The sequence below is a fragment of the Macaca thibetana genome, chromosome 14 (genome assembly GCF_024542745.1).
Source record: "Macaca thibetana thibetana isolate TM-01 chromosome 14, ASM2454274v1, whole genome shotgun sequence".
NCBI classification, from domain to species: domain Eukaryota; kingdom Metazoa; phylum Chordata; class Mammalia; order Primates; family Cercopithecidae; genus Macaca; species Macaca thibetana.
This window is the reverse complement of record NC_065591.1, coordinates 85398899-85424616: the sequence shown is the minus strand read 5'-3', so window position 1 is coordinate 85424616 and position 25718 is coordinate 85398899. Positions and strand designations below refer to the sequence as shown.

The 25718-nt window shown below is 44.0% G+C and overlaps 1 protein-coding gene and 1 long non-coding RNA gene across 3 annotated transcripts in view; one reads left to right on the top strand and one right to left on the bottom strand.

The window, feature by feature from the left end:
• Positions 1-25718, bottom strand: part of CEP295 (centrosomal protein 295) — a 1096927-nt gene that overhangs the window by 225745 nt on the left and 845464 nt on the right. The window lies entirely within an intron of this gene.
• The window catches only part of LOC126936307 (uncharacterized), a 300630-nt gene that overhangs the window by 36511 nt on the left and 238401 nt on the right, over positions 1-25718 (top strand). For both annotated transcript variants that reach the window (XR_007719423.1, XR_007719422.1), the window contains exon 2: positions 12819-12895. This is a non-coding gene — a long non-coding RNA (uncharacterized LOC126936307). The remainder of the gene's footprint in view (positions 1-12818; positions 12896-25718) is intronic.

Below are 25718 nucleotides of genomic sequence, written 5' to 3'. Positions count from 1 at the left end.
AATAAAGACCCCGAACACTTCCAATACTAAACATTGAAGTAAATGGGAGCTATACATACATTTAAGAAAAATTAATAACAGGTGAGATCATTATTGATCCAGTTTTTGGTGGATCAGTGAGTGAGGGTGGTCGTGGTGGCAGGTTAAATCAAGGAATACATGTTTGCACAGTGAAAATTACCAGGGACATCTCCTCCCACCATGCAGTTTAAAAACAATTACGAATATGGCAGCTCATTAAGCACTTTCAGACCACATTGTTAATGTCCTGCATTTGTATGATTATACTTTATGAATTTTTGTTTGATAATAATTTGTATCCATTCATTTATCCATTTTCTAACCTGCTTATTCCAGTGCAGAATAGCATGTGGCTGGAGCCTCTCCCAGCAGCTCAGGGCACAAGGTGATAAGTGCACCCTGGGTAGGACGCAGTTTCATCCCAAGATGCGCTCACACCCACTCCGATGGGGACCATTAGACACACAAATGCCTAACTCCAACATCTTTGGGATGTTGGAGTTAGGTATTTGTAAAGTTTGTAAGAGGAAACCAGAGTACCCAGAGAAAACCCACACAGACATGGAGAGAATGTGCAAACTCCACACAGACAGTGGCTCCAGCTGGGAATTGATTTTTTTTTTCTTTTTATCAACGTTATAATGCAATGATGCTATTTGAGGATCTGCTGTAGTTCCTTGCTGACTTCAGGGGCACAAAGGCTGGCTTGCATCCTCAGTCCCTGGGGCAGCGTCTGGCATGCCAATCAGGGAAAACCTAACTGGGTGTTTGATTAGCTATGGGAGGTGAAGGAAGGGAGCGGTCTCATTTTTTGCTTAATTGTCTATCCCTGTCAAAATAATCCTTTCTTCCTCCTGTCTTACCTTTCTAGAAAGCATGTTGTTTTTTTTTTTTAATTGGACATGTTTATTTCTGTGGGTGTGTCAAAGTCTTTTGAGTGGGCTTTTTGTTTTTGTCCTTTTTTGAGATGGAGTCTTGCTATGTCGCCCAGGCTGGAGTGCAGTGGTGTAATCTTGGTTCACTGCATCCTCTGCCTCCTGGAGTTAAGCGATTCTCCTGCCTCAGTCTCCCTAGTAGCTGGGAATACCGGTGTCTGCCACGATACCTGGTTAATTTTTTGTATTTTTAGTAGAGATGGGGTTTCACCATGTTGGCCAGGCTAGTCTTAAATTCCTGACCTCAAGTGATCTGTCCAACTTGGCCTCCCAAAGTGCTGGGATTGCAGGCGTGAGCCACTGCAGTGGCCTGTTTTTGTTTTTTAATCTGTGAATTCCCAGTGTGCTGCTCTACTAGATGAAGAGCTGCTGGCTTACATCTGTTGGGCAGGCTCTTAGTCCTTGTGGGCTGGGCAGTGTGGTAGTGAAGGAGTCCTGAGCCCCAGATCAAGAGGTAGAGGCCCTGACTACACCACTTCTTTGCAATTCAGCCCTGAGACAGCTTCCTGGTCCATAAGATGGTGGTGGGGTGCAGTGGGGTTGGAGGTGGGTGGTAACAGCATACAAGCCTACATCTGGTCTGCTTTTGACACTTGGGAGATAATAGTGTGGAAAAGGTCCGGGCATGGCAGTGTTGGCTGTTCAGGAAAAGTGACTTTGTTTTTTTAAAATCTCTTATTTCTTGGATCTCCTTGTGCTTGGCAGTGTGCCTTTCCACTTAGATCCAGGCCTTGGTTGGTCAAGGACAGTTTTTTCATCAGCAGAGTGACTATAGTCATAAGGCCAAAGCTATTCAAATTCCTTCCTACGTTCACACATTGGTGATTGTTGAAACCTTAATATTTGACCTTGGAGAGCTTTCAGGCCTAGACTAGTGCAGTGACAACTGTAGGTCCTGCTTTGGCCCTGCGGTCATAACTACAGTGATAATAATTGCAGCTTTCATTTGTTGAGCATCCGCCCTTCGCCAGAGTCCATGATGCTTGCACCAACCCTGTCAAGTAGGTGGTGGATTCCCCATTTTATGGAAGAGGAAACTGTAGTCCAGAGAGTTTGAGAAACTCGCCAAGTTCTCCCGTTTGGAGTTCTCTATAGGACCTCCTTCTCATTTAGTTGTAACTACTCTTTTAATTGCTTTTTTTTTTGTTTTATTCCAGTAGGTTTTTGGGGAAGAGGTAGTGTTTGGTTACATGAATAAGTTATATAGTGGTGATTTCTGAGATTTTGGTGCACTGATCACCTGAGCAGTGTACACTGTACTCTGTATAGTCTTTTATCCCTCACTCCGCTCCCATCCTTTTCCCACCAAGTCCCCAAAGTCCACTCTTATGCATCGTTCCTATGCCTTTGCATCCTCATAGCTTAGCTCCCAATTACGAGTGAGAAGTTAGGATGTTTGGTTTTCCATTCCTGAGTTACTTCACTTAGAATAATGGTCTCCAGTTCCAGCCAGGTTGCTGTAAATGCCATTATTTCATTCTTTTTTATGACTGACTAGTCTTTCATGATATATATATATAGAGAGAGAGAGCACAGTTTCTTTATCCACTCATTGATTGATGGGCATTTGGGCTGGTTTCATATTTTTACAAACGCGAATTGTGCTGCTGTAAACATGCATGTGCAAGTATCTTTTTCATATAATGACTTCGTTTCCTCTGGGTAGATACTGGGGTTGTGGGGCTGCTGGATAAAATGGTGGCCCTGCTTTTAGTTCTTTAAGGAATCTCCACACTGTTTTCCATAGTGGTTGTACTAAGTTACATTCCCGTAATTGCTTTTTTTGTCTTAGAAAATGATGGCTGTTTGTAAGCTCCTTGTGAGCAACTTTTTTTTTTCCCCCATTTTTGAGTCAAGGTCTCATTCTGTTGCCTAGGCTAAAGTACAGCAGTGCAATCATAGCTCACTGCAGCCTTGAGCTTCTGGGCTCAAACGATCCTCCTGCCTTGGCCTTCTGAGTAGCTGAGACTATAGGCATGTGCCACTATGCCCAGCTAACTTTTTTTTTTTTTTTTTTTTTGGTAGAGACAGGGTTTCACCATGTTGCCCAGGCTGGTCTCAAATTCCTGGGCTGTAGTAAATTGCCTGCCTCGGCCTCCCAAAGTGTTGGGATTACAGGCATGGGCCACTGCACCTGGCTTTGAGCCATTTTTAATAAGTTGTCTTTTGTCTCTTCTATATGGCCTCTGTTCTTGATTGGCATAACCCAGTTTTACCTAGGTGAGGTCATTGCTCAGTGGGTCTGCTCGTCCAGGCTCTGCAGAGGTCTACTTTGCTCTGAAAGTGTTTCCTGCTCCTTCTCTTCCCACCTCCAGTGGTGGAGTTCATGCTGATTGGATAGAGTCCATGCTCTGGAAATAGGAACCAATTTTCTCTCGTCACTACTTTTTATTTCTAACTGCTTTTGTTCGTCTTTTCTGGGCTTTATTCATTTTCCTTCTTTACTGCTGTAGTTTATTGCTCTTTGCTGACTCCTTTATTTTTATTTTCCAGACTTGCCTGAAATGCATCTTGATTCTGGCATCTTTAGAAGTTTAAAGCCCTGCACTTTGTCACTAATGATTTCCCTCATTTTGCAGAATTCCATTTGGTTGTAGTTCTATTTGGCAAGACCCTGCTTTTCTTCTTTCTTAAATCATTACATTTTAATATTCTTCTCTTCCTGCTCTTTTATAGAAATTTGTATTTCATTTTTTAGGTTGTAATAAGGGACCTTCAACGCCCTACAGTTTGACTTCTTATACTTACTTGTTTTCAGAATCATATGTTCATAGAGCAGAGGCACTTTTATGCTGTCCTTGCTTTTTCTAAAAGGCATATCTGTCCATACCATTTTGGTACTCAGCACCCTTCATAGGTTCGTGAAGATCAGCTCTGAATGCCCCATCCCAGTGTTGGAGACCAATGGTGTCCCCCTCCCTTCGCCTGCCCCCTATGACACGAGATCAGCAGTTCTGCAGAATTGGTTTCAGGACCCCTTTACATAACTCTTAAAAATTAGTGAGATTCCCCAAAGAGCTTTTGTTTATGTAGATTGTATGTAGCAATATTTACTGTGTTAGAAATTGAAATTAAAGAAATTTAAAAATATTTATTAAACTTGTTTAAATATAACAATAAACCCATTATATGATATGTGATAACATAAAGGAACATTTTTAATGAAAAATAAATATTTCCAAAGCACAAACATTTAGCGAGAAGAGTGACATTGTTTTACTTTTTCCCAAATCTCTTTAATGTCTGTCTTAATGGAAGACAGCTGGAGTCTCATAAATGCTTTTGCATTCATTCTGTTGCAGTGTGTTGTGTTGGTTGAACTATATGGAGAAAATCCAGCCTTACACAGACGTGTAGTTAGAAAAGGGAGGAGTGTTTTAATAGCCTTTTCAGTTAATTGTGGAGAGTCTTTGAAACTCTATCAGAACTTTTGACCAGCTGTAAAGGTTTGTTGCAACATAGAATCTTAAACCAATCAATGAACTTTTCATAATGCTGTTACATTAAAGTCCGTTGTCCTATCACATACCTTGAAAGGATCTTTTATGCATCATTTTGTAACATCATGCATCATTAGTCATTTGGAAAATATCAAAATATCACATTTAATACCACCATTTAGAAAAATATCAACATGTCACATTTGTTAATGTCATTGCCATTCTCATCTGAAAAGTCTTTAAGTATTGAGATGCTCTAAAGCTCCAAATACTGGATATAAGTTTTACAAAGTTTCTTTTTTCTTTTTTTTTTTTTTTTTTTTAAGACGAGTCTTGCTCTGTCACCCAGGCTGGAGTGCAGTAGCGCGGTCTCAGCTCACTGCAAGCTCTGCTCCCTGGGTTCACGCTGTTCCCCTGCCTCAGCCTCCCGAGTAGCTGGGATTACCGGCGCCCACCACTACGCCTGGCTAATTTTTTTTGAATTTTTGGTAGACATGGAGTTTCACCATGTTAGCCAGGATGGTCTCAATCTCCTGACCTCGTGATCCGCTCGCCTCCGCCTCCCAAACTGCTGGGATTACAGGCCTAAGCCACCGCACCCGGCCAAAGTTTCATTGGTTTTGAGACAGAGTCTCTGTCCCCCAGGCTGGAGTGCAGTGCCACGATCGCAGCTCACTGCAACCTCCGCTTCCCGGGTTCAAGCGATTCTCATGCCTCAGCCTCCCAAATAGCTGGGATTACTGACACCCACCACCACGCTTATTTTTGTACTTTTAGTAGAGACAGGGTTTCACCATGTTCGCCAGGCTGGCCTTGAACTCCTGATCTCAGGTGATCTGCCCGCCTCAGCCTCCCAAAGTGCTGGGATTACACTGTGTGAGCCACCGCACCCAGCCCCAAAGTTTTAATTTCTGCTTGAAAGCCCAAAATTTGTGTTTAGCAACAAATACCGTCAGTTTTCCTTGAAATAGCAGGCTCACTGTATTTATTTTTGACAAAGTGTCTATAAATACACAAATCTGAGTAATCATAGTTTTTCTCAGTCATTCTTTCAAGGAAAGATGATGTTCTGTGAAAAACAGTGGCTAAGCTTGCAGCTCAGTCACGCAGGTACTTTTTCTTCCTGAAGACAACCACCCTACTCTGGCCTGCAGCAGAAGTGCTGATTAAGTGGTTAACATTTTGTTACATGGGATATTAAAAAGATGTGTACTCAAGAATCAGTATTTAATAAAATTAATAATTTTACTGCTTCATCAAGGACACTCTTAGGTAAAATTGACTTAAAAAATAGTTGTGTGTGTGGCAGTAGAGAATATAATGACCACTGATACAGTGAGATGCCACTGCCTTGATTTATGCTAAGCCACCAGTTGTTTTACCTGCCATTGCTTTTGCACCAGCAATGTAAGTGTCAACACAGCTGAAGATAGTTTTGACCTTACGGGACTCCCAGAAAGGGTCTTGGGCCACACTTCAAAAACCAGTGGGTAAGACTAAACTGCCCATCATTCATCTGCATGCTCTAGATTCTCTTGCTTTCCATATCTTGGCTCCATGCGCCCTCTACCCGGAACATTCGTCTTCACCACCACCTCTCCCTCCCCCTGTGTGTGTGCATATTCACACATTTGTATACATCTACACATGTATAGGTGTGTATGTGTGTATAAATGCACACGTGTGTATATTCAGCTAGTACTGGTTATAATCGTGTGCAATGATCTCATCCAGTAGATTGTAGACTGTGGGCCAGGTTTCATATTTATCTTGGTGGGCAGGAGCACCAAGTACCGTGTGTGGCACAGCTAATCACTCGTTAAATGTTAGCTATTTTCATCATCATCAACATCATCATCATTGCAAGGGCTTAATACATTTTTCTTTTTTAACAAATAAAGAGTTTGGGTTAGTTTTTCCCATGGTTTCCTTAGAACGTTTGTTCTCTGTGATATCAGTTTAAGTGTTGATGAATGGGCATCTGTGGTCAGCTAGATTTGGGAATGCTCAAATACGTTTTTGACTGAAGGATTTTCAAGATCTTTTATTGTATAAGGTGTATATTGTGAATCTTTAAGGGGAATGGGAGGCTATAGAATGTTGCATTTCCGAAGCTGAATAACTTGTGAACCTTCTTTTTTTGGCATAACTCATAAAATTAGGTTTCTTGGAATTTTCTTTGGGAAATAATCACATAGTATGGCCTTTTCATTTTTACAGATGAGGAAACTGATGACCTATATTCATTCTTGCATTAATTTATACCTCAGATATGTAGTGAGTACTTCTTAAAGTTAGACACTGCTAGGTTGGGTAATACAATAGCAAGTGAAAAAAAAAAACCAGAGTTGGGGAAAGTGTTAATTATACTGTTTATATGGAATAGATGATTAAGTGGGAGGTACAGACATTAATGAAGTAGTTACTGAAATTAGAACTGTTATGTGAATGGTGTGCAGGAAGGTACACAGTGCTAAATCATTTGTTTTTTGTTTTGCTCACTTTCAAAGCTCTGCCAGGCCTGTTTAGGTCTTCCTCTCAACATTTTGCCAGTGCTGGCAGCTCTGTGATCCAGACTGCTGAAGATCAGTAAAGATGTCCATTTGCCCAGCTGCATCATCTGAGAGTGTAGCATGTTGAAGACATGATCTGTTACAGCGTGAGACAACTTTCTCTTAGTGCTTCATGTTTAGTAGGTACTTCTACATATTGATAGACTGCATGAAGAATGCAAAAACATACTTAGAAAAACCTGGACTGAAGGACAAACCCTACACTGTGGTTTCCTCACCCACTGCCCTAACTCACTGTGCTGTACAGGGGGACTGAATAAAATCATTTAACATGCATTTCCTGTGCCCCTGCTCTGACCTGGCCCCATTTTGGAGGGATCCAGTGACTCTTCTCTTCCCCACCATGCAAAACAGAAAAGCACATCTTTGTGTTTTGATCCAGTACTGCCCATACATTGGGGGAAATGTTAATGTACTATTTGTATGAATATATTTAATCAAAGGACATGATGTTGATACAGTAAAATTGGCCTGTGGTCTGGTGGCTGCCTGGGCAGATGATAGCAGGAGGGTTTTGTGACAGAATAGCCTTGGAGTCAGGACTTTTGTAAGAAGATTAGGTCAGTGTTTAATTTGATGTTTCATTCTGTGAAGTCACCTACAGAGAAATCAAACATTTACATGTTGATTAACTGGTGATTTTGGTTTTGGCATGTGGCCACAGGCTTTGGGCTGGATGAGCTCTGGGAATGCATAAAAATCTCTCATTCCGTCTCTTGTATGGGTAGATAAGCAGGAAAATATTTACCTTGTCAGGTTATCCTCTTCAAAGAAGCCTGAAACTTCTTCAGCCACATCATGTTCCTGCCAGAGTCTGAAAACCAACAGGTTTTCAAGAGACCAAGGGTTGAGTGGAGTCATTTAGAGAATGGCATGTATCCAGGTTACTAAATTTGTCAATGTTGCTCTGAGATTGAATTAGGAAAATTCCCACTGAGTTCTGGACCTCTTGATTTGTAATCTTCTTTAAGTTAGAGTTGCAGAAATATCATGGATTCCTACTTTAAAAATAACTTTCTTTTCTTTGTAAAAATAATTCAGACTAATTGTAGAAATTTGGGTAAATAGCAGAAGGCATAATGCTGAAAATTACCCATAATCCTTCTTCAGAGATAATCACTGTAAACATTTTGTTGTATTTGCATGTATTTTTATATGCATAATTAGGATCATTGTGTATAAATTTTGTTTCTTCTTATTCTATTTAATATATGAATACTTTTTCTTGTGTTGAGAGCAACATGGACTTGTATTAGTTTCCTGTTGCTGCTGTAATACATTTCCACAAACGGGGTGGCTTAAAATAACAAATTTATTCTCATAGTTTTGGAGGCCAGAAGTCTGAAATCAAGGTATCGGCAGAACCGTGCTTCATGTGCACAGACTCTAGGGGAGAATCCGTTCCACTCCTTGCTCTCCCAGCCGCTGGTGCTGCCAGCATTCCTTGGCACGTGGTCTTGTCATTTGTATATCTGCGTCAGTTTTCACAGTGTGCGTCTGTGTGTTTGTGTGTGTGTAATCTGCCTTAAAGGACATGTGAATTTAGGTCCAGTCTAGATAATCAGGAATACAGCTTTATCTCACAATTCTTGACTTAATCACATCTACAAAGACCATTTTTCCACATAAGATAACATTTCCAGGTTTCAGGGTTGGGACTTGATGTGGTTTGGCTGTGTCCCCACCCAAATCTCATCTTGAATTGTAGCTCCCATAATTCCCACGTGTTGTGGGAGGGAACTGGTGGGAGATAATTGAATCATGGGGGCAGTTTTCCCCATACTGTTCTTGTGGTAATGAATAAGTCTTACAAGATCTGATAGTTTTATAAGGGGAAACCGCTTTTGCTTGGTTCTCATCATCTCTTGTCTGCCACCATATAAGACGTGCCTTTTGCCTTCCACGCCATTGTGGTTGGGGAGGCCTCACAATGGAACTGTGAGTCCATTAAACCTCTTTTTCTTTATAAATTACCCAGTCTCGGGTGTGTCTTTATCAGCAGTGTGAAAATGGACTGATACAGGATCTGACCTCTCTGGGGCCATTATTCAGCCTTCTACGGGGTTCTAGACAATGGACTCTGGAGCCAGACTCTATGGGATCTAATCCTAGTGCCTTACTAGCAGAATAACCTTGAGCAAGTGCCTTAACTCTCGATACCTCTGTTTCTGATCTGTAAAATGGGAATAATAATACTTACCTCCTTGAGTTGGTATACAAAATACAAAGATTAATATGTACAGAACACCTAAAAAGCTCAGATTAGTGACTGGCCTGTGTAAGGAGTAGCTGTTATTATTGTAGTTGTTATTTTTATTAACAATTCTTTGTCAGATGCCATTTTTAATGGCTGCATAAGAGTTTTTAAATGAATCTACCATAATTTGTCTAATTATATCCTTTTGTTGGAAAAGTTTCTTTTTCATTTTTTATCTCAGGTATGATGTTGCCATGTAGCATTAAGTTTTGTTCCACTTTATTCCTTAGTGTAGAGTTCTGAAAATGGAATTACAATGTCAAAGGATGTGTACAGTTTTAAGCCGCTTAATGAGAATTTGTTAAATTGCTTTCCAGAAAGTTGAATGATGAGAGTACCTGTTTTATCATAGCCATACCTGTTACCGCATGTTACCATTTTCAATACTCTGAGGTCCTTTGGCATAGTCAGCCCTTTAAGGCTGAAGTGTAACAGCATAGGGCCCCTACACGTTGTGGTTCATTCAGTGAGGAGTATTCTGACCATGCAAGACAACCTCTAACACAAAATGACATCCTTGCTTTGTGAAGTCACCCAAGTGCCTTCTCCATTCTGTTATGAAGCCTGGAAACTTGCTGGGTGTTTTTGAAGTTAGTGGGAGGGCTGTTGGGGGAAAGGTTGTTACTAGCAGGGTAATGCTAGGTTTACAGGGACTTCAGTAGCATAGTTTTGCTTCTATTCTCAAATGTGGACATTTAAAACTGAGCATTTGATGGGATGAGGAAGGTACATTTGAACAGAAAACAGATTAATGTAATCGCTTTGCAACTAAGGCCATGTGAGGGACAGGAGTATGGGGTGGGGAAGGGGAAGCTCCTGCATTGTCTGCCAGATTATCTGGGAGATCAGCCCTGGGAAAGGCTAAGGGAACAGTCTGCATCTGCACTTAACCCCATAGGTCACCTGCTAGCCTGCTCTCCTTTCTTGATGCTGCCCATTGCAGTCTGGTCCTGTGCAGCCCAGGCCTCTGGGCTGTAGAGAGGCATAGCAGGGGTTCCGAGTGTGTGTGCTCAAGGGAACCTGCTTCAGTTGAGGTCATCTGGTCCACTGCTGTTCAGGCTATTTAGAAACACAGGGTGGGCTGTGTTTCCCCAGTGGAAATGTACAGTATGCACCATGTGCAGCAGGTCATGCACAAATTCAACAATACCCAAACCAGCTGTAGTTGGCTAAATGGTGGCCCCAAAGATGTGCTTAGATTAGAACATCCCTGGAACCTATAAATGTTAATTGGAAAAGGGGGCTTTGCAGATATGACTAAGTAAGGATCTTGAGATGAGATCATCCTGGATTATTTTGTAGGCCCTAAGTGCTGTCACAGATATTCTTATAAGAGAGAAGCAGAGGGAGATTTGACACAGAAGAGAAGGCAGTGTGCCAAGAGGAGAAGGCATCTGTCAAGATGGAGGCAGAGGTCGGAATGATGTGGCCACAAGCCAGGGAATGCGAAGCCACCAGAAGCTGGAAGCAGTGAAGAACGAGTTCTCCCCTACAGCTTCCAGAGGGAGCATGGCATTGCCTATTCCTTCATTTCAGACTTCTGACCTTCAGAACTAATACATTTCTTGTTTTAAGCCATCCAGTGATAATTATGGCAGCCTCAGGAAACTCGTATACTAGTCTGTGCCCTGTCCAGGACAGTTCCACTGTTTATGTGCTTGGCTCTGTAGCAATATCATATTGCTAGAAAAGCTTCTGAGCACTTACTCCCAATTTTTGTATTTATCTGGTCCTGACCCAGCAGCAGAGTTGGCACTGGTTTGCAGAACCCCTGTTGAGTACCACTGATCTAGTCTCCATCATTTTATGAATGAAGAAACTGAGGCCCAGTGAGAGGAAGTACTGTAGGTCTGGGACACGCAGCAGGTGCCTCTGCTCCTTGGAATATTTAGACAGGGCCAGATCTGGGGAGAGCAGATAGCAGAGTTGCCCTTTGGAGGCCAGCTGGTGTCCCTGTCGCTGTTCTGTACCCTGTTTGGTGAAAGCTGATGCTTCAGTGAGCCTCTGGAGCAACAAGCTGCTCAGAAGGCCTAGAAACTGGGGCAAAATAGTAGAGCCTTTGCTGCAGCTACTGAGCCAACAGCAGCAGGCAAAGAACCCCATCAAGGGTAGAGGTCATGGCTTTCTAATGACTTAATTTCCTGATGACTGCTTCAGTCTTTATAGACCCTCTGGCTCAGGTCATATTTTTCCTCTGGAGCCCAATTTGAACTTTCCATATTTTCAGAATGGTAATTATCTCTTAGGGAATGGGGACTAGACTACATGCTGCTTTGATAAAGTCCAAACTCCTTTACTTGGCATTCATGACTCCTGAATAACCAACTCCCTTCCCCTTTCCAGTTCTGCATCCCATCCCTCCCTTTTACCTACCTTAATCTCTGGACTTCACCAAAATCAGTGCTCCCTGGTAGAAGAGAGTACAAGATGTTAGGTTCTTAAGTCCCCACAGTAGGTTAAGTTCGTGATTGCCCAGCTCAGGAACTAATGGAAAAATATGGCGAGGATAGAGGTTGGGCATCCATCTGTGAAGCTCTTGGGGGGATAAAAAAAAAACAACAACTGTTTACATTTACTGCAAGAGAATATAAAGGCAGCACAGCAGCCAGTACCAACCACTAACATGAACAAAGTCATGTGAGACCACCTGGCCCAGTGGAGCAACCAGATGCCCATAGCCACATGCATAAGCCAGGCAAGACCAGAAGAAAAAGCCCCGCTGAACTCAGCACTGATTGCTGACCCACCACACCTTGAAATGAAATGTCTTTTTTTTTTTTAAACAAAACAAAATCACAGTAAACCAAGATTTATCTTTACATATATTAGTAATGATAGGCATTGTACCATTACTCAATTATGTTTTGCTTGTTATGGACACTTTTTGGAGCCTCCCACCTTTTTATTTTCAACGAAACTCTTATTTATTTTGCTTTATGAGTAATACCCATATTAAAAGCCCCTTTCCCCCAGTATCTGGGCTTCCAACTTAATATTTAATGCCACTGAGGTTTTGAGTTAATTTGTTGGCTGTCCTTTGTGGCTCTCACACATCTCTTCCTTTCCTCTCTGATGTTATGGGACAGTAGTTCAGATGCCTGGGTCACTTTCTCATCATCTTTTATTTTTCCCAAGGCTTTGGTTTAAAAGCCTCTGTTCCTTCACCTTCCACTTTCGTTTCTTTTTCTAGTCCCAAACCTGTATCCCTCGTTTTTAAATCAGTGGTTTTTGATTGCAGGGAATAGCCATGCTCTCATGGCAGCTTAAGTTAGCAGTGAGTTTGTTGTAGTAATCCCAGGAATACAAGGAGCAAAGCTTGACTGCCTGCTGGAGTGGGAAGGCCCCTCTAACTCCACGCAGGGGCTGCGTGCTCCTGCCCGTCACACACATGCACGCGTGTGCCAGTGTATCTGTCTCTGTCCCCTTCTGGAGCAGGACGGTGATAAGTGTCTATCCCTAAGCCAGTTGGGAGAGGGGGACCGTGTGACTGCCCTTTCAGCATGGGCTGAGGGGCTGGGGAGTCCCAAAAAGGAGTCTGTGGAGGGATACCTTCCCAGCACCTATGATATCTTTTCTTCTAATATCTCAACAGGAATAACTCAAGTCACCTGTACGGAAAATCAGTTTGCTGAAATTATTCAATCAACGATTCTTGAAGTTGAAGAAAAGGTAAACATTCTCTTATAAGGGAAACTCATTGTCTGGGGAGAGGTTACTGTCCCTGTCGTTCTTCCCATATGCCCAGTTTTGTGTGTAATATTTTACCCCTTCTCTCTGCCTGGCCAAGTTCCTCTTCATCCCTCAAGATCTTTATCAAATGCCACCTTTGTCCTTTGTGGAAGATCTCCTCCAGGCTGGGGGTGATTTCTCCTGCTGTTGAACCCCCACAACACTTTCACCTTCCTGTGACGTTTGTGTTCTCGTTTGCCCTTCTCCTGATGGTTTCACCCTTCCTCTCTTGGCCGGTCAGGTAGAGGTCCGTGACACACCCCCCATCATAGTACTTACCTCCACACTTTATTCTCGTTGCCTGTTTTTGTGTTTTCCCCAGTAAGCTCCTCGAGGGCGCATCTGAATTGTGCCTGGGACACAGTCGGTACTCCATAAATGTTTCTCGAATGACTAATGTAGGAGCCTCCCCACAAGAGGCCTGCTCCTGTGTGGACCCACATCATACCCCCACCACGCCTCCCTTACTGGGCCTGTACTAGAAATCATTCTTAAATACATTATGATCTTTGAGCATTCATCCGAAATTCCTGATCTTCTCCAGGTGTCCTTTGGCTATTGATGAAATGAAGCTAATAGCAAAGCTTTGGTATCTGATTCTTTTTTTTCACATTCGATTTTGGGCCGATGTTAAGAGCAGGAATCCAGAAGTGGAGAGGAAGGTGACAGGCAGAGCTGGATGCCAGTGGTCCCTGGAGCACAGCTCCCCAGCCCGCTTCCACCCCTTGTGGCGGGTGTGAGTGGGTGTTGCGTGTGGTGGGGTTTAGGTCTCGCTGTGGTTGTGGCCCCTCCTGTCTGCTGCACCAGTGGATCACCTTCTCCATCTGTGCCATGCTCTCGACTGCTTCACTCAGTGACTTTGTGTCTTAATCCACCTCCCTGCCCCCAGCCTTTGTCTTTTAAATGAACAAGTCAGCAGGTTCCTTTTCTCACACTGTTTACTGTAACAGCTAAAGATCCCAGAAAAGTTTCTTGTTAATTTTATGAGTTTATGCATCATAGCCAGAGAGATAAAGCATAGATCGTGGGTGTTCCCAGAGACACAAATTTCCAGAGATTGTTTTGCGTATTCATTTGCACATTGTTGTCTGGGTTGGACATGTGTATTGGGCTTCAGTGTGAGGCTTTTAATATGTATATCCTGTTATCAATAAAAAAATTATCCAAGCGGTTGAATCCTGTGAGACTTCGCGAGTGTGTGAAAATCACGTATACTTGACTTTTCAACCTCTTCTTTCAATGTAACTTTTATACAAAATAAATAATCAATTGACAGTTCTCAAAAAAAAAAAATCAGTGTAGTTGGTCACCATCATCTTGGAAGACTTGACTCAGCCCTTTCTGCCTGTAACAGTAACCAGCAATTGTCTCTCACATTGGTAGAGTGCTTTCTCTTTTGCAAGGTGCTTTGACACACATCGGCAGATTTGCTTTTCCTGCCAGTCCTGGGAAGCAGGCAGAGGCGAGTGGGAACCTCTCATTTTCAAAGTCAGGAAATAAGCTCAGAAGTTCGATGTCTTGCATAACGTCATGAGCTGATGTGAATGGGGTTCAGTTTTTCCCACCCCATCTCATCTTGGTCCCTCTCCTTTGGAAGCCATGGCAAACTAATAGTGTCACAAAACCATCTCTTCCCCACCCTCAGTGTTCTTTGAGGGAGGGGAGTCTTGACCTTCTGTTGAGAGTCTGACCCTGGTGCTCCCTCCACCCTCAGCCAGGCAGCTCTCTTGAAAAAGCAGGTATGTTCCTCCTGAAACCTTCCAGTCAGTCTTGAAAGTTTTGTTTCTGTTAAGGCTAATTTAAATACAAGAAATTTAATTAGTTTACATGAATGCTGTATTGTCTTACTCTGAGTAAACTGGAAGACACTAACAGGTTTGATCAGCTTAATTCAGCTGTATCTGATGATGTTCTTTCCCTTTCTTCTCTTTTAAATAATTGCAAATGGTTTCCATCAATCAAGGCAGCAGAGCACAGTGCTTTATTGCCATGTGGAATTGTTTAGTTAACTGTGATTTTTTAAAAATGGCTCAACTTTTAATGAAAGAGCGGATTGTCAAGTGACTTTTTGATTTGTCCTTTGATGGGGAAATGGGAAAATAGAACCATCATAATAAAAAACCAGCTTCTATTCTAGAAGGGAAGCTATTAACTTAAGAGCAGGATATGATTTCAGTGAATTGCTCTTTTCCTAAAACAGGCCACTGTCTCTCGTCTTTTTATTTTGAGACCTTCCTCTGATACTCTTTTAGATTAACATTTTCCTATGGGAAACTGTAACCTGGAATCCCCCAAACAGGTTGGTGCTCCCCATAGTGTAAGCACTGGGGCCCAAGACCAGATACCAACACCCTTTTACTGGGAATCCGAAACATCAATATCGAGAAATCTGCAAGCCTATTGTGATGCTTGTAATCAAAGGAAACATCAGGCTTCACATTTTACTTACAGTTGTGGCATGATGCAAGCACCATTTTACTGTTAAAGTTATTGTTTTCTTAACCCCAAAGCTGGATCTTCATTAGTAAGGATCCTCATAGAGCTACCCACATGGGGTAGCCTCTATGGGGTCCCAGGTGGGGTCCCAGGTGCTCCTTAGTGGTTGCGCCCACCTTGAATTGGCACAGTGGCAGGACCTCCGAGCACCATGAGAGGATGGACAAGGGTCACCTCTGAGGCTGGCCCGAGGACTCCTCTGTGTTCTGTAGCATTCTTACACCCTTTTCACAGTTAGCAAACTTGATATCTCATGGGCACCTCAAGCTTACTGTGTCCAGATTTTAACTCTTGGTCTGCTTCTACTATAGTCCCTTTCTAGGCCTCCTCCCTTCCCTCATCTTATTAAGGTGCATAGTTGTTAACTCACTTTGTCAAGCCAGAAACTGGGAGTTCATCTGTTAATACTCGTCTTTTTCTTCCTCCAAATCACCAAGTCCTAATGCTGCCTCTCCTAAAGTGGATATTGAGTTCATCCATGGCCTTCCTGTATCCACCCCCAAGTCCAAGCCAACATCATCCTTTGCCAGGTGACTGCCAAAGCCTTTTAACTGGCTGCCCTGCCTGCTTCTCTTTTTCTTCTGTTCCTGTCATCACTTTGGACCCAATGCAATCTTTAAAAATTCTTGTCAAATCATTTCACTACCTTGCTTGAAACCTGTTGGTGACCTCATCCTGCACTTGATGAAACACATAAGCCCAGTGCAGCTCGTGGAGAGGACTGCACTGTCTGGGCCCCATGCCTGGCTTCAGAGGCACAGCATTGTTGGCACCACGTTGTTATAGCTTGTGAGACACTCTCCGCTTCACTCTTGGCTTCCTTGGAAGATTGCAGTGACTTCAATTTTCCAGACGCAATAAAATATCTCAAGCTCTCAAAGGTGTACTTAGAATGAATATTGTGTTCTGGGAAATGGAACAAGGGGTGATTTGTTCCTCCAGACACCAGAATAACAATTCCTAGAACACAGAGGTGGACCACTATTTCATTTGGAACCTTAATAAGTTAATAGCCAATAAGTAATCAACTGAAATTGCAATACTCCTTGCTACTCCCCAAGCAACCTCCCCACCCTCCACGCACATATTTTGACATAAAAATGTGCAGCAGCATTTTAGCTCAGGAAATCTTGAATGAAACTTGGTTCTAGGTTGGTACAAGAAAAGACTGGCATTCTAGTATACAAGGGAAAAAGAAAGCTAAATATTAGCATACAGCTTTCCTTTTTAAATATGTTTCTCCTATCTTGAAGCCGATTTGTTTTCCTTAGTCTTGAGCTTTACTCCTGTGTGTGTGTGTGCGTGTGCAGCCATGCACACATCTGTAAAGCACGTACCTGAATTTCATCTTAGGCATGATACTCTCCATTCTCAGGCCTTCCCCAAGGTAATTAATGTTAATACTGACATTCCAGCTGGATGTTTGGTACACTGTGGCCTCAAGACAACTTTTCTATGATCTCGAAATTGAAATGTTTTAAGATATGAGTTTGGTGGGTCCCCCTGATGAGTTACAGCAAAGATTGTAATGGGAGTACTAGCAAAGGTGATTTTAATAGTGTCATGAGCGTTGTGATAGAGTTTATTACCCAGAGTCATGGGAACACAGAGATGGCCCCTCACTCACCCTGGGGAGTGGAAAGTCATGTGACCCTTGAGATGGGTCTTGAAAGAGATGCCAAGTACCAAGTGCTTATTACTTTTTTGCCAAGCAGAAGGAAGGCTTGGGAGAACAGGGGTGCAAAGGGCATTTCAGACAGCTGCATGGAGAAAGGCCTGGGAGGTCAGCTAGAGCGTGGCATGCCAGAGAACCCCGAGGAGGGTCGCTGCTGCAGTGGAGGGCATGGTGGGGTGGGAGTTGAGCGCAAAAGGTGGGCAGGAGCCAGATCATGCAGGTCCTTCCTTGGGGACCAGGTTAAGCAAGGGATTTGGATTTTGTTCTAAAGGCAGTGGAATGCCACTGTAGAATTAAATATTAGGGAGTTACTGGATCGGGTTTGTTTTTTGCAATAGGGATTCTGTAGGCATGGTCTGTACTAAGACTTCTCCTGAAAGTCAGTGATCTGATTCAGATATGCAACTCCTTTTATTAGTTCTAATGGGTGTGAAACTTAAAATTCCACAGACTTGCACGTTTTAGGTGTGACCGTAGGCTGGATGTTGCTAAGTGACTGACGTGTGATTGGTGTTTAGTGCCCTGCTGGAGTTTCTGGATGATTGTACTGCCCTGAGTTGCCATGCTCAGCAGTGGGGCATTCCAGGTGCCTGCTGAGTACGGACACAGGCAGTTGGATTCCTGCTGGTTTTGGAAATGGCACTCTGACAGTGCAGCGTCAGTGAGGTCTTGAATTTGTGACAGCAACTGAAAAGTTGCTGGGAATCTAGAGGTCTAATTATACTGTTAACTTGGCTTTCTCATTATTTGGTTAACATGATTTGGTTGGTTGTTAACCCTGCACTATGAAGCGATGCATATTTATGCTAGGAACATGTTTTGGCTTCAAAGTTTATGATAACTAGACTTTAAAACAGGTATGAGGTTTAGATGCATCATCTGTATCCCTTTGCAAAAGATATTTCTGTCTCCCACATTTGCTTCTCTGATGATTCTTCAGTGTTATTACCATGTTATTTTTTGCTGCTAAGGGGAAAATATGTGGGATGAGCAAGGGTGGCATCCCTTGCCCTGCCTCCATGGGCAGTGGTTCTGAAAGGACTCAGGAGTGTTTGCATTACTTAAGGCTTGAGAAAGCAGTAAGGTGAAGGCAGAGAAACGGTGGAGGAGGCTATCACAATTTCCTCAACAACAAAGACGAGGGCTGTGGGGAAGGAGAGAGGGGCATGTTTGAGAGATGTTTAGGATAAGGGAGAACAGTCTGATGTAGGGAATGACAGAGAGGAGTGGTGTCTAGGAGATCCCCAAACTTCTGGCTTGGGCAGCATTGGTGAGAGGGACAGTCTTGTATCATCCAGCAAGTATATAAAGCAGGCCAAGATGAGGAGGCTTGGGAGTGGGCAAGAGTGCGGCTTGTTCTCCCACTGTGTGCAGACAGAACAGCCATGCGTGACGTGTCGTCAGAGGTCAGGGTTGGGCTCGGCACAGAGGCGTTGAAAGCCAGGTCCTATCTGTACCCTGTTTTGTTGTCAGTGGGGAACCCATGAACACATTCTAGTTAGAGGACTGAGATCAGACATGGGTTTCTGTGAAATCATTCCCTGGAAATTGAGTTACCGGGAGGCTGGAGGCAGGGAGGCATCTGGGTAGAGTTGCTGAGGACTCAGTGATGGCAGGGAGAACATACAGGCATGGGTATGCATGCAGTGTCTGCAGCTTCTATTTTATTTGGGGATGGGTTGGGATACGGATTCTAGAGTCAACACAGAAGGGAATGAGCAGCCCTTAGTAAGCTATTAACCAGGAGCGGGTGGGGGCAGCAAGGGGAAGATGGAGTAGAAGGTGACCAGGAGTGCTCTCCTCTGTTCTGGTGCCCAGGCTTGCCTTAGTTAACAGTGGCCCCACGGTGGCCTGAGTGGCCCTAAGGCTGGAGCTGGTCTGACCCTTGCTGACCTGGAGGCTTCTGTGCATTCTGCAGTTGGGCCAATGGCAAGATCAATAAACCTTGTCTTCAGTGCTCAGAAGCCTTCTTTTTCTGTGCCATTTGCCAAAACCATTCTCATTGACTGGTAAATCAGCTTAAGGTTCAGCAAAAAGGAGTACATTTAAGTTAAAGATCAAATATTTATCACTTTGTTAGTGACAAATGCAACTTCAGCAGCTCAAGTTCATTTTCTAATGGGGTGATTCCCTTTCTCCTACCCTAAAATAGACTCTTAGGAGACCCTGGAGAACTTTGACACACCGCTATGTAAGTATTTGATAGCAGCTTAGCTTACTGCCTTTCTTTTGCAAAATATTTGAATTTTGTCAGGAATCAAAGGTCTGCAATGAAGCACACACGGTAAGCATTGAGATGTGCACAGTGTGTTTGCAGAATCCCTTTTGGACTGGCCGTCTCAGCTGCTCGGCTAGTCCCCTTGCTCACCATACATCAACCCTCTCTGCTCTGGTCACCCTGGCCTCTTACTACCCCTTAAAACCTTCATGCTGCTCCTGCCTTGTGGCCTTTGCCCTCCATGCCCTTCTCTGGCACGCTCTTCTTTGAGGTCTCCTTGGGGCTTGCTCCAGCCTTTCCTGCAGGCCTCTGCTCTCCAGTCAGAGGCAGTCCCTCGTGATGCTCTCTCTGTTAAATCACATCCCCCACCCGATCACCTTACACTCTTTTGTCTTGCTTCATAGCACTTTGTTCCTTGACATATTACACTTTTTTTTGTTTATTTTTTATCTCCATCAGTTGGAATGTGAGTTCCATGAGACCAGGAACTCTGTTTTCATTATTCTGTCCTGTTACCAGGACATTACCTAGCACATCGAGTCTGCCTTGTATTTGATGAATCAGTGAATGATCATATGGACCGGTCAGTCAATCAGTTTGTGTATTCACAACAGTTAATCAGCATGTGGCATGTGGTAGGTGCTCAGGAAGTATTTGAAAGAATGAATTGGTGAGTGAGTGAATGAATCTGTGCATGGTTAGTCGCCAACACTGGTGCTCAGCAACTATTAGCTGGATAAGTGAATGGATGCTGGAGCTTACTCGCCTGTCTCTGGGGCTAGTCCCCAGCTTCTTTATTGGGGGAAGGCCCGGATGCACAACCTTTGGTGTGTGCTGTTGTTGTTCCTGTTTGATAAATTCAGTTAGTCCCCTCACTCTTTCCGTTTGTCTGCCATCAGCCAGGCTCTGTAATTAACTTACTGTAATTTAGCTGAGAGGTGAATTTTTCATTTTAAAGATGTTATAAACAGCTGGTGCTTGTGGCATCTTGGTTGTTGATGAAGTTCATGCCTAAAAGAACATGAGGGCTGTGTTACGTGTCCAGGAGAGAGGGGACTGTTAGCCCACACCTGGCCACAAAAACATGGGGACAGTCTGGCAAGTTCTGGCGAAGTTGTGTTTCTCTAGTTCCAGTGCACCGGCGTGCCAGCATGGGGGCCAAGGATCAGGGTCAATGTGGTCATCTTCCTCAAGGGTCACATTTAACCCAAAGATTTGGGAGAAATAACATTTTAAAATTTTACAACAAATGCTGATATTTGTTAGAGGAGAATTCAATATTGCTTAGTAGTTAAGAGCAGGCTGTGGAACCAGACTGCCTAGGTTTGGCTCTGTCTCACCACTTACTTGCCTGGTGGTCCTGAGCAAGTTACATAGTCTCAAAACTCATTTCTCACTTCTAAGGTGGGAGCCTGTGATGCAGTAGAGCCAACAGCATGGGGATGTCAGGGATCAGTGAGAGCCACGGAAGGCTTTATCACAGTGTGTGCACATCGTAAGTAAACAATCAGGGGATGTTACATGTGATCACTTGACGTTTTAAGATAACGGAAGAGCCAAATGAAATTTTATTCTTACCCTGGCCATGCCTTAGACATGGCCTCCAGGGATGGGCATTCATTTCCTTCTGCATATTTCAGATGGGCAAGTTAGGAGAAGCACTGCCTTAACAAAACCTAGTGCACACCACTGGATGGCTTGCATGCTTTCTCAAGAATTCTTCCCCAGCCTTGCCTTGGAGTTGAGCTGCCATTAAGGAAGTGATGAATTAGCCATGCTTACTTTTAGTACCTGCTGTTTTAAAGTACCTAATTGAATAGCAAATGAAGTCGAGGGAACCTACAGATTTGGATAAAGAACTGCCAAAGAATGATGGTATATAGAGGAGCTTGTAACTTGTCTGAGCATTTTCACACAGATTGCTTGCATTTCATTCTTATAACCACCTATTCATTAAGGTAGAGAAGACTGTCAGAATGGAAAGAGATTTCAGTAATTCTTGGGTCTATCTCTTTGATCTGATTTCTGAAGTCCCTTCTTCAGCATCCTATTCATCTTTCAGACTCTGCTTGGTTTCTCCAGGAGACAGAGCATTTTCTGCCCCAAAGGCAGTTCAATCTGGGTCCCCGTAACTTCTACACATTGGTTTAGGTTCTTTTAGAGCCGCAGCTAAATGTAGCCCTTCTTCAACCTGTAATTTATCCCCTTTTAATGTACAGACCTCTGGAGCTAGTGTTTCCACAACCTCACCTGGCCACTTAACCATTGTGATTTAACCATTAAATATATGAAGTCTGCAAGAGGCAGCCTTGACTGGCAGGTCGACTTAGTCCAGTGGACTTCAGCTGCAGGTCTCAACTCATTGATTGATGGCGAAATCTCTTTTGTGGATCGCAACCAGCATTTTTTTAAATGAAATGAAGTATCAGACTATATAAACATACATATTTTCTAAAACTCTGATTTCAGTTCGTGTTGCATGTGCTGCTGTTGTATTCTTTCTGCACATGATAAGCATTTCAAAAGCCATTGTTTTGGACCCTCTTACAGGAATTTCAAGTTGCTTCATTTTTATTTAGTTATCATCTTTGTCCTTTTAATGGTTGACCTGGCTTCATGTCAACTAGTTAAAGACATAGTTGCTGTGTTTCAGGTTGCTGGTGGCTATTAATTTAACTCTGATTCCTCTGTAAAGAAGGGCATGTCCTGGCTGGCCAGGGTTAAATAACAAGATCTGTTCAAAAGCTCTGCTGCCTCATTTTTCCTTACTCCACCTTCAGTGAGAGGAGTTGGTTGTGAGCACCTAGAGGATTTCATGCAATCTTAGGGCCTGTCCTTAAAAGGCAGCCTTTCCTCAAGGCAGGAGGAGCCTACTTTGCTGCTGGCTCTGGGAAGGAGCTTTTGAGGACAAACCTGCACTTACATGGGCTGCTTTGGTCTCTAGACTGCCCCGAGCCTGAAAGTATTCTCTCAAATAAGAGAGGCACCTTATCACAACTTGGTGTGAAGGATGTGACAATACCTCTAACTGGAAAGGGAGGGATGTGGCTTAGTTGAAAGAGCAGAGTTGAGAGTCCAGCATTGTTTTCTGGTCCTGAACTCTCTGCATAGGGGATGGAGGGGGAGACGGGTGTGGGGGGACAGGTGAGGGACAGCTGTGGAGAGAGGGGGCTCCTTGGACACAAGACTTAAGCTCTTTGAACAATGGTCGGATTTCAGGCTCAGGGCCTATGCCAGGGATTTTTCTTTTGTAATCTCATGTCATCTTCACGTTGTCTTTCTCTTACTTTGTCGTACTGGCCTGATGAAACCCCATCCTGGTTAAATTGAACCTCCTACTTTTTCTGTGCCTGCACCTGCGCGGTTGGTGCCATCCTGACTTGCCTGCTTCAAGCTGTGTGGCCCGCAACTGCAGTGGGCCTCGAGGCGGTGGTGGGTGCACGCCACTCCCATTCAGTCATTGCCTCCTGGGACAGCTGTTTGTGGCTTCTTTCTCTTCAGACTTCCAACATCTCCCTCCTCTCCCTGCCTCCTAAGCGGATGCTCTTCTTCCAGAAATTATTTTTCCTGCATAATTATTTTGTCATTATTCCTTATGATGATGATGATGACAGCTAATGCTTATATTATACCTACTATGTACCAGTCACTATTCTTGTATATCAGTTTTCTATGTGCAATGATTAGCCCCATTTTTCAGGTGAGAAATCTGAGGCACAGAAAGATTAGGTAATCTGTCTGAGGTTGCAGGGCCGATAAGCAGCAGAACTAGGATTTCGGGCCGGCACTGCCTCCGAGTTTCCTGGTGCTCTTGTTTACTGCAGTCTGGAGAAGAGTTGCCCTCTCTGCCTTCCGTCTGCCTGCTGCCACCCTCCCTCAGACTTACTCCGATCTTGCCCCTGACGTCTTCACCAAAACTGCTCTGCAAGCCATGGAGGACCTGCATGTGGCCAGACCAGATGATCAGCTCCCCCTTCCTCAGGATACCTTCTTCATTTGCCTTGTAAGCCACCATCTTCTTCCTGGTTTTCTTCTTCACTCCCTTTTCAGTCTTTTCCTGCTTCCTCTTCAACTTCCCCAAGGTCTAGACTTTGGATTGCTCCAGGGCTCAGTTCCCTACTCTGCGCACACTTCCGCCCACGGCTCCCAGGGTCCTGTGGCCAGCCCGTTCTCCCTGCACTGCAGGCCCATGCCTCCAGCTGCCTTTTCGTGCCTCTACTAGGGATGGCTGATAGATTGTCAAACTCCAGCTCTCCCCACCCACCTCACACCCACTTGCAACTTCCCACCTCCCTCAGTGGCAATTCCATTCTTCCAGTTGCGCAGGCCCGAGAACCTTCAGTCTATTTGCTTTTTTTCACACTCCATTTCCAGTCTCAGTAAATTGTGTGGCTCTGCCTTCGAAGTGCAGACCACTTTGCACCACATCTACCTCTATCCTGTACCATCCTATCCTGTACCATCTACCCCTATCCTGTACCATCTACCCCTATCCTGTACCATCAGGTTTTACCTGAATAATTCATTAGCATCTTCACTGATTTCCTTGCCTTAGCCCTTTCATGACCGCAGTCAGTTGTCCACAGAGTTCTTTTAAAATGTAAGCAGCACCCTCCTGTGGCCCCATCTCGCCCTCTGCTGCTCCCTCTCTGACCCCTCAGCTCTCTCTTTGCTTTCTCCGGACTTGTGGCCCCTGTGTGCTTCTCAGATGTGCAAGTGATGCTCCGCCTGAGGGTCTCTGCATGGGTCCTGCCCTGCCTGGAAGATCTTCCCAGGAATCTGCACAGATCCCTTCAAGTCTCTGGTCCAGTGTCACTTTCTCATGAAGCCTTCCCTGCTCAGTTACTCTAAATTTGCAGCCTCTGCGCCTCCAGCAGCACACAGCATCATCTGACACATGCTCTATCCATTTGTTAGTTGTCCGTCTCTCCACATTCCCTGTGAATGAAGACAGCTTCATTACCTGAAGGCAACATTTTTGCTTGTTTTGTTCATAGCTGCATCCTCAACATTGTCCCCTGACATACAGGGTATGCTTTAAAAATATTTGAATGCTAGGTACTTTTATCTTTGTTTGACAATATAGTAATTGAGGGTCTTAAGAAGTTAAGTTACTTGCCCAGGATCACAGACCCTAGAATTGCCAGGATGGGACTGAAACCCTGACATGCACTTAACTTACCATGTGCTGCTTTTTCTTGTTAACTAAGGACAATAATACATAACACAGTTACTTCGAGGATGAAATGAATAATGCACAGAAAAGCACTTTATTAATCCAAGTGTGCCAAAAAAATGTGACTTATCTAATTTATTGAGAACGCTAGCTTTCATGTCTCTGTCATTCGGCAGCCCACTCAGAGATTCTTTTGTGTTTCTGGATTTTTATTTGGGAGTAGCCACTGCTGCTGCCACTGCTGCCAAATAACATTTTCTTCTTTTTTCTGCCATTGGTGTGAGAAGTGTGTGTGTGTGTCTTTTATCTGTCTGTAACTGTTGTGGTCCCTCCTCCCCTCATACACCCACTGGCCTTCAGGTCAAGAGCTTTCCTGACCCCTGTGGCCTGTCAGCAGCAGGGAGCAGTGGAGCTGGCACCTGTGTGGCTGTCATTATTGGTTCATGTATATGTTCCTGGGGCAGACACTTATGTTATCAGCAGGTGCTTTGCGGGTGTCAGGAGTCCCATCTTGCACAATTCTCCTGGCAGCCTGTCTGTCCCCTGCCCCCACTCTGCAGCTGCCTGGAGTGAAGTGATCACAGGCCCATTATGGCTAAATACCAGGGACATAAAATGAAGCAAGCGCACTTGATGAACCGCAGAGCTGCTGCTCTCAAGTGCAGAATTTATGTCTCCCTGAACCCAGGGCAGCTTCCCTGGGCTTATAGCATAAAGCATAGAGCAGTTTGGCCCTTCTAATGCCTCATGTCGTAATAATGACACAGCTACAGGAAGAGATGGTGACGCTTTCCCCATCTATCCCCTTCTTGTGTTGTTTATTCATTTGTGTTCCTGATTTTGAAGTGGGAGAAACATGCAGCCACTTCTTAGGGAGCACCTTAAACTGTTTTTTCTGAAGACAGGAGAGCTTTGACACTTTAGAAAAGGAGAACAGCATTGAGAATGTCTAGTGGTTGGATGTCTGGGCCTGGTTACTGTTCTCACGTGGGTTGTACAGTGGGATGTAATTGGCTGTGTACAGGGACTTAGCATGGACTCCAGATCTGGTCAAGCTGTTCTCGGCAGGCACCCCTTCAACAGCCTGTGACATCCTTGGCTCCCTCCATGCTGTTGACCCTGGGCAGTGTAGGGGTGGGTGGAGAGAGTTGCACTTTTCCCTGGGGGCTTTAGAGCAGCCTGGCCCACACTGAAAACT